Source organism: Microtus pennsylvanicus, chromosome 13, assembly GCF_037038515.1.
Source record: "Microtus pennsylvanicus isolate mMicPen1 chromosome 13, mMicPen1.hap1, whole genome shotgun sequence".
Lineage (NCBI taxonomy): Eukaryota > Metazoa > Chordata > Mammalia > Rodentia > Cricetidae > Microtus > Microtus pennsylvanicus.
In genome coordinates, this window is record NC_134591.1 from 71,199,781 (window position 1) to 71,218,293 (window position 18,513).

At 49.2% G+C, this 18,513-nt stretch overlaps 1 long non-coding RNA gene across 1 annotated transcript; it reads right to left on the bottom strand.

Annotated features, from left to right (window-relative positions):
* Positions 1-12,355: 12,355 nt before the first annotated feature.
* LOC142833994 (uncharacterized) lies at positions 12,356-15,376 on the bottom strand. Its single transcript, XR_012907481.1, has 3 exons — positions 15,073-15,376; positions 13,646-13,753; positions 12,356-12,466 (listed from the first exon to the last, which is right to left on the bottom strand). It is a non-coding gene; the product is annotated as an uncharacterized LOC142833994 (long non-coding RNA).
* Between the last annotated feature and the right edge of the window lie 3,137 nt (positions 15,377-18,513).

Genomic DNA, 18,513 nt, shown 5'->3' on the forward strand with positions numbered 1-18,513 from the left:
CCTGTTTGTGTATGAGGACTTCCTGTGGACATGGACTTCTGATCCTGCCAGTTCCTTCTGGACAGGAGAGGCGTACCGTTTGGTCATTCTGGCAAGCGCCTGGTGTGGCAATGGCCCCCTCGCATCCATGAGATAGTGGCTCCCTCTGGTTGATGAGGTGAGACATCACTGAGAAGGGCGGGGATGGGTCAGAGTGAGGGCCAGAGGCACATAGCTGCATCCGGTGTTTTGGGCTAGACAACAAGGTTGAAAGTCAAGCCCGGAAAGAAGGAACTTCAAAAACATACAGACTTGGAGGATGGGCAAGAGGTCAGCAACCATCAAGGCTGGATGTAGATTTTGGTGTTTGCGCAGCTTGGCCGCCAAGCCAGCATTAGCGTCAGCTGGGGATGGGCTGCAGATGAAGGGTCCTAGTCTGCCCCATGCCTGCTGATCAGAAGCCCTGAAGGTGTGGTTAGTCAGACGCCCCTCCCCCCCCCCAGGTGACACCAGAGAACGGGTCGTTCAAGACCTCGACATTGATGAGTGGGAGAGGTGTCCATGTCCCTCAGCAAATTACCTGGCCTCTGCTGGGGACAGAAGGGACAGGAGCTCAGATAACTGCCTGTGATTCAGGGAAGGCATCCTTAATTCATAGAAGGGGGGACACGGAAGCCCCCATCTTTACTTTCTTCTGCTGTGTAAGGAGCAGAGCCCCCGTGAATGTTGAGAGAAAGACTAAGAGAAAGAATCGTGTGTTTACCTGAGCAGACGTCCGCAGGGAGCCGGAGACCAGTGACAACACAGCAGCTCTGCAGGATGTTTAATTGGGAGCTCTTTCCCCTCTCCCCAGCTGCTAGCTCAGATCTGCAGAGAAATGAGCTGACAGCCGCCGCTGGTCTGGCAGCGTCCCTGCTCTAGCTGAGGTGTTGGGGAGCTGCACCAGGCGTTCAAGGCCATCTGGGTAGTCGGCCTGCAGTGGATAGAGCTATAAGGCGCATCTTGAGATCTGACTCCCCGTGCCTGCCTAGCTCAGGCGTTCCAGAATGCCTTTGTCACCAGTCTGGCATGAGGGCCTCTCCCGGGAGCTCATTTAGTAGCAGTGTTCTTGGCAGGAAGCAAGCTCCTGGAAGCTAAATGTTCTGGATGCCCGCTTCCCCCTGTGGGGTTGTCCCATTGGAGGGATGAGGAAGCAGCTCCGTTTAGGCTGCAAATGGCTCCAATTAGTTTTTGAATCTCGACCTTCATTTATTCTGCATGAGGTGTGGGAGGCTGAGGTGCCTCTCGGGTTGCTGGCCTTCTTCTGTTCCTTCCCTACTCTCTATCCTCCCCTTTCTATGAGGAAGGCAGTGTTGTGTTCACATCTGGCTCCCATCACCTTTCTCTTCTGTCCCAGCTCTCCATCACCATGGCAACTGCATCAGGACTGACCTCAGGGTCTGTTGTGATGTCTCTTTCGTGGTCTTCCAGGGCCTTGCCCCAAAGGCCAACTAAGCCATTGGGCAGAGTAGATAGAGTGATAATTGACCATAAGGATATTTAATTTATTTCAAAATTAGAAAAGAGGAAACTTTTAGAAAGAAGAAAAATGGTATGTGTATGTGCAATGTTGGTGTGGATGTCCATGCATGCACACACAGAGCCCAGAGGTTAGTATCGGGTGTCTTTCTTTACCCTTCTGTGTTTTGAGACAGGGTCTCTCCCTGAACCCAGAGTTCACTGATTGGAGACACTGGCTGGACAGCAAGCTCCCAGAATCCTCCTGTGTCTGCCTCCCCAGCACTAGTATTGCAGGTGCATACCACTATGTCTGGGGATCCCTGCTGATATCCTCATTAAGTACTTTACCTACTGATCTATCTCCCAACCCCCAAAGAAAATATTTTAACACGTTACAATATGTTTACCTGTCTTCTGTGTTTTGTTTTAGACACATCTTATGTAGTTCAGGCTGGCCTTAAACTTGCTACTTGTGGCAAGAATGACCTTGAACTCCGAATCCTCCTGCCTCAGCGCCCAAGCATTGGAATTATGGCTGTGCGTTAGCACATCCTGCGTTTATTTGCAGGTGTTATCTCGTGGTCCTTTCTACCTCCAGTGGTGTTTTACTTGAAGCGGGGGGGGGGGGGTGCACCTGACACATTCGTGACGATAGCTCAATGTGACTGCAGCCGTGGGCATGGAGGTGGCTAGACAGAAAGTCTGAGGACTGTGTCTTTCCCACCCTGCTCTTCCCTGGGGAAGCTGTGCCCAACTCAGCTGCCCACATGCCTGAGGATCTTCTCTTCCTCAAAGAGACTATGGTGATCCCTGAATGTTGTAGTCTGCAGGCAGTTGGCATCTGGGGCACTTCCTGTGGGGTGCTGGCTCCTTGTATCTGATCAGTCAGGGCTGAGTGTCCACCATCACTTTCGCTGACAAGGGTGCTTTCAAGCACTTTAAGAAGGGAGCCGAGTAGACACACACACACACACACACACACACACACACACACACACAAAATGTTTTTTTAAGACAAAGCTTCTCTGTGTAGCCTTAGTTGTCCTGGAACTAGCTCTGTAGACCAGGCTGGCCTCTAACACAGAGATCCACCTCCCTCTGCCCTCTCAGAGATCCGCCTGTCTGCCTCCCCAGTGCTGAAATTAAAGGCGTGTGCTGCATGTACCACCATGCTCAGCTGAGAGAAAGACTCTCACCATCCCGCTCAGGCCTCCCAGGTGTTGGGACTAAAAGCAGTGGGCACATGGCACAGAGCATGTGTGGAGGTCAGAGGTCATTTTTACATAGGTTTTGGGTTTTGAACTCAGGTCGTTGGGCTTTCGGGCTTGTGTGTCAAATGCTCTTCCCTGCATAGTCATCTCACTGACCCCACCCTGGTTTTTAATACTGTCTCTCACTGACCCTACAGCTCACAGGTTCTGATCAGCTGACTGACCAGTGAGCCCCAGGGATCCTCCACGCCCCCTCCCCCAGCTCTGAGATTTCAGAGCCACACAGCCACAGTCAGCTTTTGAAGCTTGACTCAGGGAATCGAACTCAGAACCTCATGATTTCCCAATAAACACTTTATCTGCGGAGCCACCTCCCCAGCCACGGCTCATCTTTCTATCTGGTGGGACAGGTTCTTATCTCTAACCACTTCTGATTAATGTCAGAATCAGTCTGTCAAGGCTGTGAAGTGCCCCGCCGGGACTCGGGACAGGACGGCAGTGAATTCATAGATGAAGTCTGATATCTTGTCTCCCTGAGCGTGAAGGGGGAATATTTCTCCATCCTCCCAAGTCTCCTCTGACGTCCTCAGTGACTTTCATAATTCTCTCCATAAAGGTCTGGGATATCTTTCAATGGATTTATTCACAGGTAACTCAGTTTTTCTTACTTTGATTATGGGACACTCTCTTCCACTCATGCTTCCTAATTGATTACTTAGGGCACCAGGGACGTGAGCAGACTTTGTCCAGAATCTTCTGCTGCTGATCTCACTAGCTCTATTTTTGTGTTGATGATCTTAGGTCTTCTAGGTAAACGTTTGAAATCAGTATGCACTGACATTATATTCTCTCCCTTCCTGCCACTCTCTTCCTCTTTTCCTCTCCTTCTTTCCCCTCCCCTCCCCCTCTTCCCCTTCCCTCTCTCCTCCTTCCTGTCAGGATCCCACTGTGTAGCCCAGGCTAACCCAGAACTCTTGCTTTTTCTGTTTCAGCCTCCCAACTGCAGGATTACCAGCACCCTGACTAATCTCCCCCCTTCCTTTCTGCGATTTCTGGTCTCTGGCACAACACTGCATAAAAAACTGGAGTGGAAAAACTGGTTCCGTTTAGTTTGTTACCTTTCCTTTTGCAGTAGATCCTATTCCTTTTGCGGTAGATACCATTCCTTTTGCAGTTGCTGGGGCCTCCTGCATGCTAATGGATAGGCTCTACCACAGAGCTGTACCCCTCCTTTAACTTTTTATTTTGAGACAGTGTCTCTATAAACTCCCTTGGCTGACCTTGAACTCACTCTGTAGTCCAGACTGACCTTGAACTTGGCAGGCTCCTGAGTATCTGGGATGATAGACCTACAGCACCAGCCTCGGCCATGCCTACCTTATTTTGGTTTAATTACATTGTAAAAACTTGTTATCCATTACATCATGATGTTTAGTTCATTGATAGTCACGTGTTATCAGAAGCGCTTCTAGTTCACTGTGCGTATTCTACAACAGCCACCCTGAGGTACAAAGCTGCACACCATAAAACTAACTCACTCTTGTTTTAATATTTATTTATTTATCTTTTTTGTCTATTGGGTGTTTTTTTCTTTTATTCCAGAATCAGGTAATGCTTTGTGCCATGAAATATAGTATACTCCCTATTTTCTTAGCAGCTCTGTGGCTCAAACCAGGGCCTTGCAGATGCCAGGCAAGCATCCTGGGAACCCCTATGCTGCACCCCAAGTCCTTGTTTTCTTTTAAGAGGGCTCACTGTGTCCTGAGTCGGGCCTCCAACCACCTAGAAGGCAAAAGCAAGAGCATTTCAAGTTGAAGATGTTTTAATTTACAAAATGTGCCTAGATCTGATTGGGAGGCTCACTGCTCAGCAGAAACCTTTAGCACTTGAGAAAATGCAGGAAGAAGGAATCATTGCTTCGCATTATTAGTAGGGTCTGTCTCCAGTGGCTGCTGCAAACTCAGCTAATGACAAGACTCACTTTTTAAAAACTATGCATTTTTTATTTTCTGAGACTACAATTACATAATTTACTCCCCTTTCCTCCCTCCAAACCCTCCCACATGCTCTCATCCAAACTCGGGTTCTTTTCCTTTAGTTATTGTTGTTGTTTGATGGTAGTAGTGGTGTGTGTGTGTGTGTGTGTGTGTGTGTGTGTGTGCATGTGCGTGTAAATGCCTGAATATACAAACACAGCCTGTTTAGCCCATAAATTGTTTCTTGTATGTATTTGATCTCAAGATTGACCACTTGGTATTGGATAACTAAGGGACTTCCTCCCTGCACTGCAATTACGCACAGGCCACACCCACCTGGCATTCATGTGGGCTCTGGGGATCCAGACTCTCCAGTCCTTATGCTCTCAAAGCAAGCGTTTTAGCCACTGAGCCATCTCCCCAGGCCTCTTCAGCAACTGTGAGGATTCCCTGTTTGTCTTTCTCCCTTCGCCATTCTGCTGTGTGCTCAGACTTGCGTGCTCAGTCTTCTTTGAGGCTGTCCCAATGCAGCCCCCAAACTTTCCGGAGGTGTAGATTATTGCAGGCTTGGATTTTCAAAGTCATTTTGGGTGCCTGAGAGATGTTTCAGAGGTTAAGGACATGGACCACTGGGTTGTTCCGATCCCGGCACTCTTGTTTGGCAACTCACAACTGTAATTCCAGCTCCAGGGGACCGACACCTCTGACCTCCACCGGGACCTTCACTCTTGCATGCGAGAGTACATATGCATGCATGTGTGTGCGTGTGTGCATATGCACACACACGTGCACCTTTTAGAATTTTTTTTTAATATTTATTTATTTATTATGTATACAATATTCCATCTGTGACCTTTTAGAATTATATCTGGAATATTCTCTGCCATTGTTTTTTCAACTGCCTTCTCTTTCTGGGACTCTGGCTGTCGGTGTGTTGGACTGGACGGTCCACTGCAGGTTTCTGGAGCTGCCCCTTATCTGCAAACTGTTTTCCTTTGCTGTCCACAGAGGAGTTTCACTTCTGTCTTCAGCCTTGCTCATTCTTCTATCACCGCAAATGCATTACTGAGACCTTCCAGCAAATTCTGCCTTTTAGTTGTAATTCCAATGCCAACATATATATATATATATATATATATATATATATATATATATATATATATGTATATTTTCTCTCTCTCTTTTTTAACCACCCCCTCCAAGAAACGTCGTTAGACCAGTTTCTTTTACCTTTTTAGAACATGTTTCTAGTGCTCACTGAGAGTTCTTTAATTCGCTCAGTGTGGGATCTTGGATCCTTCAAAGAGAGTTCCCACCAACAGAGGACTTTCCTGCGTGGGGGACTGTGTCTTTTTTTTTTTTAAATATTTATTTATTTATTATGGACACACTATTCTGTTTGCATATATGTCTGTAGGCCAGAAGAGGACACCAGACCTCATTACAGATGGTTGTGAGCCACCATGTGGTTGCTGGGAATCGAACTCGGGTCCTTTGGAAGAGCACGCAATGCTCTTAACCACTGAGCCATCTCTCTAGCCCGGGACTGTGTCTTGATTTCTTTACATAACTTGAAATTGTTTGTTAAAAACGAACACCTTGTCAGGCAGATGGTGCATGTCTCTCATCCTAACACTTTGGAGACAGAGGCAGGGGAATCTTTGTGAGTTCCAGGCCAGCCAGGGTTACAAGGTGAGACCTGTCTCAAGAAAACCAAACCAAATAAGAATAAAACAAAAGAACAGAGACCAAGCCTAAAACAAAAACCTGAGCAGCTTCAGGATCACAGCGCGACAACGGGATTCCTGCTCCCCTGAGTTTGTTAACGCAGTTTTTATTTCTTTCTCCCATTGGTTTGTTTTGTGGCTTTTCTGGACTAATTATCTCAAGTGTTTCCTGTTATGTGTAGGCCCCAAAGTTCCTGATTACACATCGCTGCGGTCAGCTGCTGACCAAACGGAGGCTTCCTCGATGCTGTGAGCTTCAAGGCTCTGTGTATGCCTCTACTTTTTGTCGCGTGGGGTCTCACACGACAAAAGGCCACCCAGAGGTGGGAGGTTAAACCCTCACAGACCTTCTGTAGGCGGAAGCTGGTTTCTGGGATGGTGTTGGAGCTTTTCCACACTCCCTGTGGGCTATTAACTGCTCTACATTTTTTTGTATTTTAAAATTATTTTTTAGGGTTTATGTGCGTGTACATTACAGAGCCTGCACATGGAGGTCAAAGAACAACTTTTGAGAGTCAGTCTCTCCTTGTGTACCATGTGGTTCCCAGGATTGAACTCAAGTGACCTGTCTTGGCAGCAAGCACCTTTATTCTCGGAGCCATCTTGCCAGCCCTGGCCTGTGATGTCAAACTGCTGTTACTGTTACATACCATCACCGTCACCATCATTACCGTGACCACCATCATCACCACCACTACCACCACCACCATCATCATCACTAATTATTATATTACCATTTTATTATCACTAACTTATTACAAATGCTCTTTTGGGCTTTTTCTATGCAGCAAACACAGAGTCAGATTAAGTGACAGCGAGTCTTGCAAACAGAACTTTCCAGAGAGCCCCAACAGATAAACACACAGTAGCTCTCTGGGGACAGTGCTTGTCTCGGAGCTCCAAACCCAGCCATGTCCGTGGGGGCTGCCAGCTGCTGTTCTCACAGCTTCTCTGTAGCGAGTCTCCTGGCTTTCAAACCTACCGGCTCAGGAAAGAAAAGAACAAAACAGGGACAATGGAAATGCCCCAGCGCACCCTGACTGTACCAAGATTCCGCTGTGCTCTCTAACCGACTTTTGGTTACTTACAGCGCTCAGAACGTTGGCTTGAAATGCTATCTGACTGTGTTCTCATTGGTTCACAGAGGAGTGGATTCTGGAAGTCAGGATCGCAGTTTTCTGTTTAAAAAGTCATCCCCCCCCCCAATGTTGTCGCATTTTCTGGGACAAGCCAATGATCGCTCTGATGAAGCTGTTTCTGTGTCACTCAAGGGTCTAGGTGCGTTCCCAGGTCCCTTCCTTCCTTCCTTCCTTCCTTCCTTCCTTCCTTCCTTCCTCCCTCCCTCCCTCCCTCCCTCCCTCTTTCTCTCTCTCTCTCCCTCCCTCCCTGCTTCCTTCCTTCCTTCCTTCCTTCCTTCCTTCCTTCCTTCCTTCCTTTTGTTTGCTTGCTTTTTGAGACAGGGTTTCTCTGTGTAGCCCTGGCTCTCCTGGAACTCACTCTGTAACCAGGCTGGCCTCAAAATCACAGATCTGCCTCCTGAGTTACCGGGATTAAAGTGTGTGCCACCACACCTGGCTGACTTCTCTGTGTTTTCGATCCGGAACTGCACCGAATAGTTCCCTGGATTCTGAGCCTGGGGAAGAAACTTGAAGAGTTTGTCGGAGTCTGTGCATGGAAACCAGACCCAGAACCTTCCTGGTCGGGATCCTTCCCTCTTACATATACTGCTGTGCGTGCTTGGTTTGAAGATATTTTTTATACAGTCTAATTTCCCCCCAGAGGTATTGAGTTTTTGTAGGTTGGGCAGTGTGTGTGTGTGTGTGTGTGTGTGTGTGTGTGTGTGTACAGGTGTGTGCGTATGTGCATGGAAGGTACTGTTTATCTTGGTTCTTTGAGAATGGGTCTTTTTATTAGGCTGGCTAAGCGGTGAGCTCTAGGAACCTTCCCGTTTCTGCCTCTTCAGCACCCAGGATTACAAATGCACACCATTAGGTGGGTGCTGGGGATGGAACTTGGGTCCTCAGGCTTGTACAGTAGGCACGTTACCAACCAAGCCATTCCCCCTCCCCCACTGGTTGGTATTTTACTACACTCTGTATTAGTCAGCGTTTTGTGGCTGTAATAAATGGCTGGAGGAAGACAGCAGAAGGGGAAGAAAGGCTCTGGCTTTGGGTCTGCTATGGGGAAAGCTTCATGGGGGAGCACTAGAAAGAAAACTTCGAACCATTGCGACTGGGAAGCAAGAGAGAAAAGGGAAAGGCCAAGGTCCCCTCATCTTCTTTTAGGGCTTGCCCCAGCTGACCCAACCCTCACACATATCAGATACTTTCCTTAACCACCTCCACTTTATCTCTTTTATAAGTTTTTGTTTGTTTGTTTTGTTTTTGTTTTTTGTATGTGGGGTTTTGCCTGGCCTGTATGTATATACGTGTCACTCTCTGCAGTGCCTTTTGAGGCCAGAAGAGGGCGCCAGATGCCCAAGAACTGGAGTTACAGTTGGTTAAGCTTCGCTGTGGGTTCTGGGAGCTCAACAGGAGCCCTCTACAAGAGCAACCAGTGCACTTAACCGCTGGGTCACCTCTCCAGCTTTATTTCTGAGACAGAGTCTCTCACCCACTCTGGAACTCACTGACTAGGCTGGCTGGCCATTAAGCCTGAGAGAGTCTCCTCTCAGCCTCCCCAGAGTTGGGATCCCAGGTCGGCACTGTCTTATCCTGCTGCTTTTACAACATTCTGGGGCTGGGAACTCAGCTCCTCTAGCCTGTGCAGCGGTGAAGCACTTCATCCACTGAGCTATCTCCTATCGTCCCACAGCACTGTCTCATGCTGCTTTCTTTGCTTCTTTTTATTTATTTATGCCCCTTTCTAACCCAGGAACTTCAGGTGGAAGAGCACCCAGCTTCCTTCATCTCTCGGTCTGCAGGTTCAAACAGCACCCCCCCCCCCCCGCGTCCCCGCCCGCCCCACGCGCTCTGAATAAGCGCTCTCTCTAAGCCCGCGGTGGAGCTGAACAGACAAACGTCCTCTCAGTGAGCTCAAAGCCCGTTTCTGAGTGAGGCTTTCAAGAAAAGAACCGTTCAGATGTGGCGAGATTAGCGGTGAGGAGGATGCCGTGTGTTCGACATCTATTCCAACCTCCTTCACGCGTGCCTTTTTACATCAAGAAGCCAGGAAAAGAAAACCAATTTCCCTATAACCCACTTGCAAAGAAGACTTTCAGCTGCGATTCAGCCCTCGCCAACCAGAGTCACGCGAGCAGGACCGGCTTTGGAAAGAGTTTAAATGGGAAGAGAGATGGAGCGCGCGCTTCTCTTTTACTGGCGCGTTTAAGGAGCTTCCTGATTTGTTGGTTTCCTTGGCAACGGTGGAGGAGACCCAGAAGGATTCTGGGGATTGGAGGTTTTCCCTAGGGCTCAGCTCACAGCCTGCTTTTCCTGTCTCGATGGCTTGGGGGCGGCTAATACTCCTTGCTAGGCAAAGCTCCTTCTGTCTAAACTACGGAGGCACCTTCCATTATCTCCAGCGCAATCTCAGGAGGCCCCACGCCATAGGTTCTTAGAGACATGGATGCCTGTGTTTGGTTACCAGATCTGATTCAGAGTCAGTCACTGAAGGCTGTTGCCCAGTGGTGGAGTGCTTGCTTAGTATGCACAAGGCCCTGAATTCCAATCCCAGCTCGTTGAGAAACAGGAAAAAAAAAATCCACACAGTGAGTTCAACAGCAGGGAGGACCTTAGGGCAGAATGGATAGGACCTATAGTCACTCGGTTACCACCACAGTGACCATCAGAGCAAGGATAAAGGATGCTGGGCTGGAGAGATGCCTTAGGGGGCAAAGTGATGGCCTTGCAAGCCTGACATCCCAATTTCAGACCCCTTGGAACCCATATGCAAGCTGGGTGCAATAGTGCAAGTACTTGTAATCCCCACCAGGAGGCAGGAGGCAGACACTGGAGCATCCCCAGAAGCTGCAGGTCAGGTAGTCTGGCACACGCACTGGCAAAGAGACCCCGTATCAAACGATGTAGAAAGGTGAGGGTTGACACCCAAAGGTTGTCCTCTGACCTCCACGTGCTTGCTGATGACACAGAGGTCTGCAGGGGCACACAGGGCCACTTCTTCTCACCATAATGACCTAAGGAGAGGTGTCGAGAGTCACCTGGGCCGGAGCTCTGAATGATAGGAGATGCAGAGACAAATGGTTCCTGGCCACATCCTGTAGATGAAGGTTTCTGTCCCACCTGGTCCTGCAGCCGTTCAGGCCCAAAGAAACAGAGAGAGGTTTATATTAATTATAAACTGTTTGGTCTATTAGCTCAGGCTTATTAAATTAACCCATAATTCTCACCTATGTTTAGTTACTTGGCTTGGTACCTTTTCTCAGGAAGGCATTCTCGCCTTGCTTCCTCTGTGTCTGGCTGGTAACTGACTCTCTGCCTTTTCTCTTCCCAGAATTCTCCTAGTCTGGTCACCTCATCTATACTTTTTGCCTGGCTACTGGCCAATCAGCGTTTTATTAAACTATTACGAGTGACAAATCTTTACAGTGTATGAAAGCATTATCTCACAACACACATGTTCAAGGCTTAGTCTCCAGACAGTGGTGTGACCAAGAATTAATGGAAACCTCAAGAGATGGGATTCTCCGGGAAGATGCCCAGCATGCAAAATGCCTGCCGCACAAGCATGGGGCATGTATTTGGTTTGGCAGCACCCAAATGGAAATCTGGGCATGGAGATACCGGCAATTCCAAGCTCCGGGGCATGGATCCCTGGGCCTCCCTGGCCAGGCAGTCTAGCCAAATCAGTGAGCTCCAGATACAGTGAAAGACTTCCTCAAGACCTAAGACCGAGGGCCTGCTAAGAATAGAGATGACATGTGACCATGTGGTGCATAGCATTCTGTCAGCAGGTTACAATTATCATCAAGCGTGTGACTCCAGCAAGGTCATGCCTCACAAAACACAGATGACAGACAGCTTTCCTCATGATGCTAATCTTCACCATCCTGACTGGATTTCCATTCAACTAGGAGATTGGTGAGGTACACCTCCAGGTGCATCTGTGAGGGTACTTCCAGGGAAGATAAATGGTGTGTGTGTGTGTGTGTGTGAGAGAGAGAGAGAGAGAGAGAGAGAGAGAGAGAGAGAGAGAGAGAGAGAGAGAGAGAAGAGGAGAGAGAGAAGAGAGAGAGAGAAGAGAGAGAGGGGGGAGAGAGAGAGAGAGAGAGAGAGAGAGAGAGAGAGAGAAGAGAGAGAGAGAGGAGAGAGAGAGAACTGCCTTAAATACAGTGGACTCAGGCAGAATGAATAAGGAGAAGGAGGCAGTGAGCTGGGTGCTGGTAAGTGTTTGTGCCTCTCCATCCCCAAGCCACTGTAGACTGAATCTCTCCTTAAGTTTTTTTCTGTCGGGTATTTAATTACAGTAATCAGAGTGGTTTCTAAGACTGAGCTATCACATCACCAAAGATGACCGTTGTCAGTTCTTACTGGCTCCACACCTAGCACCTCTTCTCCTGCCAAGAGGTTAAACATGAAACAGGTGTGGTAATCCTGGCCCTCAGAAGGCTGAGATGAAAAGATGTCTCTGAGTTAGGAGTTAGCCTGGGCTATATTGCATGACCCTTGTCTTGACCCCTTTCCTCAAAGGGAGGCAGAGCATCTTCTTCCTGCCTTTCTGAGTGTGTATCTGTCTTGGGTTGTGATTTCTTCAGTCAACCGAATGTGGCCGTCACTGTGTTCCGGGGCCTCCAAGGCCAGGTCTGGAGTGAGTTGGCCACTTCTCTTTCCTCCATTTTGTAACCTTCACTTTTGAGACTGTCTTTTGGGGTCTGGTTCTCCAGCCACAAGAGACCCAAGCAGGTGGAGAGTCTAGCAGAGGGAGTCCTGGGAGGGGCAACTGAGACGTCAGTCCATCACCAACCAAGAGGGAACCATCTTGGAGACCTGCCCATACTACTCATGGTTGGTGGCACCTTAGGCTTTTCCAGGTCTGAGCTTGCATGTTTCCCCAGGTTCCAGCAACTCCCTTCCAGATCAACAGCATGGAGTCAACACTAGAGTATGCAGAAGCCCTGTGGGGATGGAGAGGTTCAAATGCAGCCATCAACAGTCTCTCCTCCTCCTGTGAGCCTCTCCCTTGGATGCACCCTGCTCTTTAAGGATACCCAGGGAGCAATAAACACCCCTATCACCCTCGCCAGCACCAGTGCCACCTCCAGGTTGCAGGTGACACCGGCTTCTCCAATGTCACCCTCATCATCATGAAAAATCACCATCATTATTGTGTCTCATCTCTCAAGCAGCTACCCTTTGGCATCCACTCTCACAATGATCTTTGGGGTACTTGTTAACCCTCTTTCACAGATTAAGAAGTCAAGGCAAGTCCTAGTTAAGACAACCTGTTTGCTGGAGACTGTTTGCAAGTGAACTTGGGCACTCCCTTTGTATCCTAAAACCAGAACGAGACAGGGGAGGTAAGCGTCGGCCCTTGTGGAAGCATCATGTTTGAATCCATATAGCATCCCATCCATTCCAACCTCATAGAGGAGGGCTGGGGATGTGGCTCAGTTAATAGTGTGCTTGCCAGGCATGCATGAGACCCTGATTCAACCCCCAGGATGTAATAAACTGGGTGTGGTTGTTGCACACCTAAAATCCCAGTCCTCAGAAGGTGGAGTCAAAAGGATCAGTTTAAGGTTATCTTTGACTCCACAGTGAGCTTGAGCCAGCCTGGGGTACGTGAGACCCTGTCCTGAAAACAGAAAAGGAGGAGGATAGAATGTGCTCACAAGAATCTGGACAGGATAAAAGGAAGAGTGGGGAGGAGACAATGACTTGATTGTAGGAAATTTCTCTAGGGGTCCAGGGTGTAGGGACAGCAGATTTTACAACGACTACACTTTAGAAATGATGGTAAACAGCCCAGGCTAGGAGACTCGAATTCCTCTGGTCATTTTTACCCTGCCGCATGTCAACTGATCCCACCGTATCTGTGAGGAGTAAATGTCACTGTCAGCTTGAAAGCATTTAGAAATTTAGGGTCACCTCAGAGAGCACGAAGAGGTCCGATCAGTGAGGAACTTTCCAGATAGGTTCATTAAGGTTGGAAGACCCACCCTGGATGTGGGGGACACGAGTTCATGGACTGGGGTCCCTGACTGAACAGAAAGGAGAAAGCTAGGTGGAGTCCCAGCATTCACCTCTCTCTGCTTCCTGACTGCGGGCGTGACCCGACCAGCCACCTCACGCACCTGCCGCCATGCCTTCCCCACCATGATGGACTTCGCCCTCAAACGGTGATCCAGAACAAATACTTGGGAAGTTGTTATTTCCCTCAGCAACGGGAGAAGTGGCAGTGCCTATGAACAAGCAGTATGTGCTGATTAAAAACACGAAGAAATTAAAGAGAAGTAAACTTGGCTTGTTGGAAAATTAAAGCCCAGATAAAAAGGGTGTTTGCTGCTACACACACGTCTCCTCTCTTCCCATCAACCTCCAAGAACTAATGACTGCTGAGGGCTCTGGGGTGTTTGGGATGTCAACAGTGTTAGTGAGCACACTCCAAACTCCAGCGATGAGAGTGGCATTCTTTTTGGGGGATGAGGGGGAAAAAGCCACCCCCTGGCACCAGAAGGTGGCAATGACGGCTGCATCTGAAGCCGTCTCCACCTCTTCAGTCACGGGCTGGGGCTGAGGGGAAGCCAAGCGTCCCATTTTGTTTGCTGTGTGCAGCCTGTCTTTCCAAAACCAGGCAGGCGCTAATTAGATAGCCACTCTCGAAGATGCTATCGCTAACTGGAAGCCATCCAAATTGCTCTCTTTGTTCCAAGCCTTTGGAAGATGTCCCCCTCCCCAGCTCTCCTCCCCAGCCCATCCTCACATGCCAAACCTCAAGGACCACAAATACAGCTAATTATGTCAGTGCGTCCTGGTGCTGGTGTTCTGGATAGCATCTTTCATTAGCACTGACCTTCCGGCTGCCTGGACCTGTGGGAGCTGGGGGAGGAGGAGTATTGGCTACCCCTGTGGCACGGCAAAGCAATGAAGAAGGAGGTGGAGGGCATTGGTGACATCTCTAACTCGCCCTAGGCTGAGTGTCCTCCTTCTTCCTGTACCCCCCCCCCCACAAGATGGCAGTAAACCGCGTAGTGAGGATGACATCATGTCTCCGAGGGCATAGACAAATAGTCCCTCAAGGTACCTTCACATGGTCTCTGGAGTGAATTTTGTGTAGGCACATGTATATTGGCTCACAGGCACATGTGTTCTCTCTGCATCTTGAGGCCAGACATCATACTTCCGTCCCTTCCCTGGTTGATTCTAGGTAGGTGTCTCAACCCCGAATCAGGTCCCCAGTTTCTCACCGGTTGATTCTAGGTCAGTACTCTACCACTGAGTCAAACCCCAAACCCCTCACGAGTAGATTCTAAGCAGGCGCTCCAAAGCTAAACTATGTCCTTACTCCTCACTGGTGAATTCTAGGCAGGTGCTCCTCCTCTGAGCCACACCCCAACCCCCCACTATAGGATTTGAAGCAGTACTCTTATCATGGAGCCACATCCCCCAACCTCTCACTTGTAGATGCTAGGCAGGTGCTCATCCCTGATAGGGCATCATCCCTACGGGGCACAGGGATGGTGGGAGGCCACTAAGAGGGAGGTGAAGAGAGGCCACTTACCACTTCCCGTCTTCAGCTTTCAAAGTGGTTTCTCTTAGCATCACCAAGGCCACATGGAGGGACCAGCTGCTCATCCTTTTCTTGACAAGAGTTTTGGTAACTCAGACCCTGCCAGCCTGTACCTTCCTGAGGCTCGTCAGCCTATCGGAGGAGCGCATGGGAGCGTTCCCCAGGCTGCCCACCCATCCATCACTCAGCTCATCGGAAACAGGACATAAGGCTTCATTTGCATGACTAATAATGCCGACGCCATTGAGAAAGGGGGTTGGGATTATGAGTGAGACTCAGGGAAACTGACAAGATGTGGAAACTATGGTAACCTTCACTCCAGAGGGCAGGCTGGCTCTGACAGACAAGAGGGGAAGATTTTCGTTTCTTCTCCTGCCCAGAGTATTTGGCCAGCATCCCAGTTGCCTCTGCTGTGGAGAAGTCACTCTGAATATGGCTCCCTCTCTTTGTTTGTGAGAGTCACTTATAAAAGAAGGGAACAGTCAACACTGTGCTGGCCCAGATCCGAGCGTCTCCCTTGATTGGACCAGCGATGTGTTCTTTGTCAGGGTCCCTGTGAAGTGAATCCCGTGCTGGGTGCCAAGGACAACAAGAACTTGCTGGTCTGGATAAACCACGTGACGGCTGCTGAGGGCAGATGCTGGCTCAGTCCTGCACACGCGTAGAAGCATTTGTGACCGTGTGGCTGGTGGGCCCAGCCATTCCTGCCTGTTCGAGCAGCTACTGTGTGTTGTATTCTCGGGGTCAACTTGGTCACCAATGAGTTATTGGGGTTCCTGGCAGGAGCTGGGAGGACCCAGCAGGGAGGACAGCCTCATCACCCTGCCCTAGGTGCTGAGTGGGCCGAGGTGCAGCCCTGGTGCTCCCTGTCTGGCTTGCAAGAGTTGGAGTCTCTGCTGTTTCCGTAACCTCTGAGGAGGAGCTTCTGGGTCTTGTAAGCTTAAAGGAGACACGCCCACAGGGAGTGAGCCCACAGGACCAGGTGGGCTGAGTTCTCATCAGTACCCATTACCTCTTCCACCCTCTTGCTGCCTTCTGTTTAGTGACCAGGAAGCCCATGCTATTTTCATGTAGGGCAGCTGTCCAAAGCCACATGTGTACACAAGGGAAGAGGTGGGCACACAGAGAAAAGCTGCTCAAACAGGACAGGTGGCATTCAGGATGGCTGGCGTGGCTAGAGCCACAGGTGTATCTAGTTTCAGGGACATTCCTTCAGGTCACACAGGGGCCTGGGCTGCTCTCAGAGGTGGAGGAAAAACAGGCTGGATCTCAGTGGTGGACCCAGATGGGCAGACAGGGGCAATGTGTACTCAGTGCAAAGCCTCATGCCTCGGAGAGCAAGCAAATACAGACATGGCGTGTCTTGGAAAGGCTCCCCTTAAAAATGAAATTGTTTATTTGCGCAAATCTCTTTAAAAATGCAAAGCAAAGCTAAATTCTTGGGATACACAGTGGAGTTCAACCTCAAATTTAGAAATATTCTCTAGCAAACCCCAAATCCTGCAGTGAGCAGAACTTACCTGCTACAAATCTGCATGCTGACTTAGTGTGTGTTGGTTCAGTGTGTGCTGGCTCAGTGTGTGCCGACTCAGTGTGTGCCGACTCGGTGTGTTCTGGCTCAGTGTGTGCTGACTGACTCAGTGTGTGCTGACCCAGCGTGTGCCGGCTCAGTGTGTGCTGTCTCCCTATTTGCACTGTTTGATCCTTGTTTGCCATTGTAAGTAGTACCATGTTGGCTTATAGTGGGTCTAGGTTCTGCCCCTGGCAGACACCACAGACCAGGAACCCCTACTCCCAACACCCTAAACCACAAAAGACAGTATAGGAAGTAACAGTCTTGATTGTCAACTTGACTGTATTGAGAACACCATGGAGACAAGGCTGAGGGCATGACTAGGAGGAAATTCTCAGATTAGGTTACACATCAAGTGCTCCAACCTACACAGCACTGTCAGATAACACACGTACACTACGGTGATGGTGACAGTGGTGGGGGTGACGGGGGTGATGGTCATGGTGATGGCGGTGATAGTAGTGATGATGGGGGTGGTCAGGATGATGGTGACTATCTTAGTTAGGGTTATTATTGCTGTGATGAAACACTGTGACCAAAAGTAACTTGGGGAGGAAAGGGTTTATTTCACGGTTCCCTATCACTGTTCATCAACAAAAAGTGAGGGCAGGAACTCAAGCAGGGCAGGAACCAGAAGGCAGGAGCTGATGCAGAGGTCATGGAGGACCTCTTGCCTGAAGATCAGAGTGCAAAGCTAAGCCACGAGAGGCCAGAGATTGGTGGCACACATCTTTAATTCCAGGACTTGTGAGACAGAGGCAGATGGATCTTTGTTAGTTCAAGGCCACCCTGGGCTACACAAGATCGAATCTGTCTAAAAGAGAGCTTACACCAAGGTGATCCCAGCACTTGGGATCCCATGCCTTTAGTCCCAGCACTAGGGAGGTGCAGACAGGAACAATATGGCTGGGTGGAGAGAGGAATATAAAGGGGGAAGAGATAGGAACTCAGAGGAATGTGGACTCTTCAGGATATCGTGGAGACAGGATCTCACCCCTTCAGTTTGAAGATCTGGCAGAGGTAAAAGATCTCTCTAGTGGTTGGCTGCTTAGGTTTTCTGATCTTCAGGTTGAACCCCAATATCTGTCTCTGGGTTTTTATTATTTATGCCACAGATTAACTGCTGAGCCATCTCTCCAGTCATGGAATTCTTAATCTGAAAGTGTATGATTCTTGTATGTGTGTGTGTGTGTGTGTGTGTGTGTGTGTGTGTGTGTGTGTGTATGTGTGTCTTCTTCCCTGTGTGGACACATGTGGAGGACAGAAGTCAATGTGGGGTGTCCTCAGTCACTTTGCTTTCCACTCTATTGCTTGAGACAAGATCTCTTGCTGAACCTGAAGCCATCTGGGCTTGATTGGCTTCTCAGCAAGCTCCAGAGGTCCTTCTGCCTCTACTTCCCCAGTGCTGGAGTTACAGATGTGCACCATAACGCTCAGATTCTAGGCAGATCCTGGGCATTGAACTCGGGTCCTCACACAAGCGCTTTGCCCCCTGAGCCATCCCCCAGCCCTCACTCACTGGTCCCCGTGTATTCACGGTCATGCAGCCAGTGTCAGTATTTAATTCCAGCACATTTTCCCCAGTCCCCAAAGAAGCTCGGCACACACGAGCAGTCACTCCTCATTCCCCTTAATGTCCCAGCCCCTGGCAACTACTAATATGCTTTCTGTTTCTATGGATTCCGAAACAGGCTGTATAGATGGAATCGCACACTCTCGTCCTCCGTGCGTGGCTTCTTCCATTTAATGTAATATTTTCAGAGCTTATACATTATGTGGTTTAGATTGGTCCTTCGCTCTTTTTGATGGCCCCACCACATTGTTCATGCATTTATCAGTGGATGGGCATCTGGGCTATC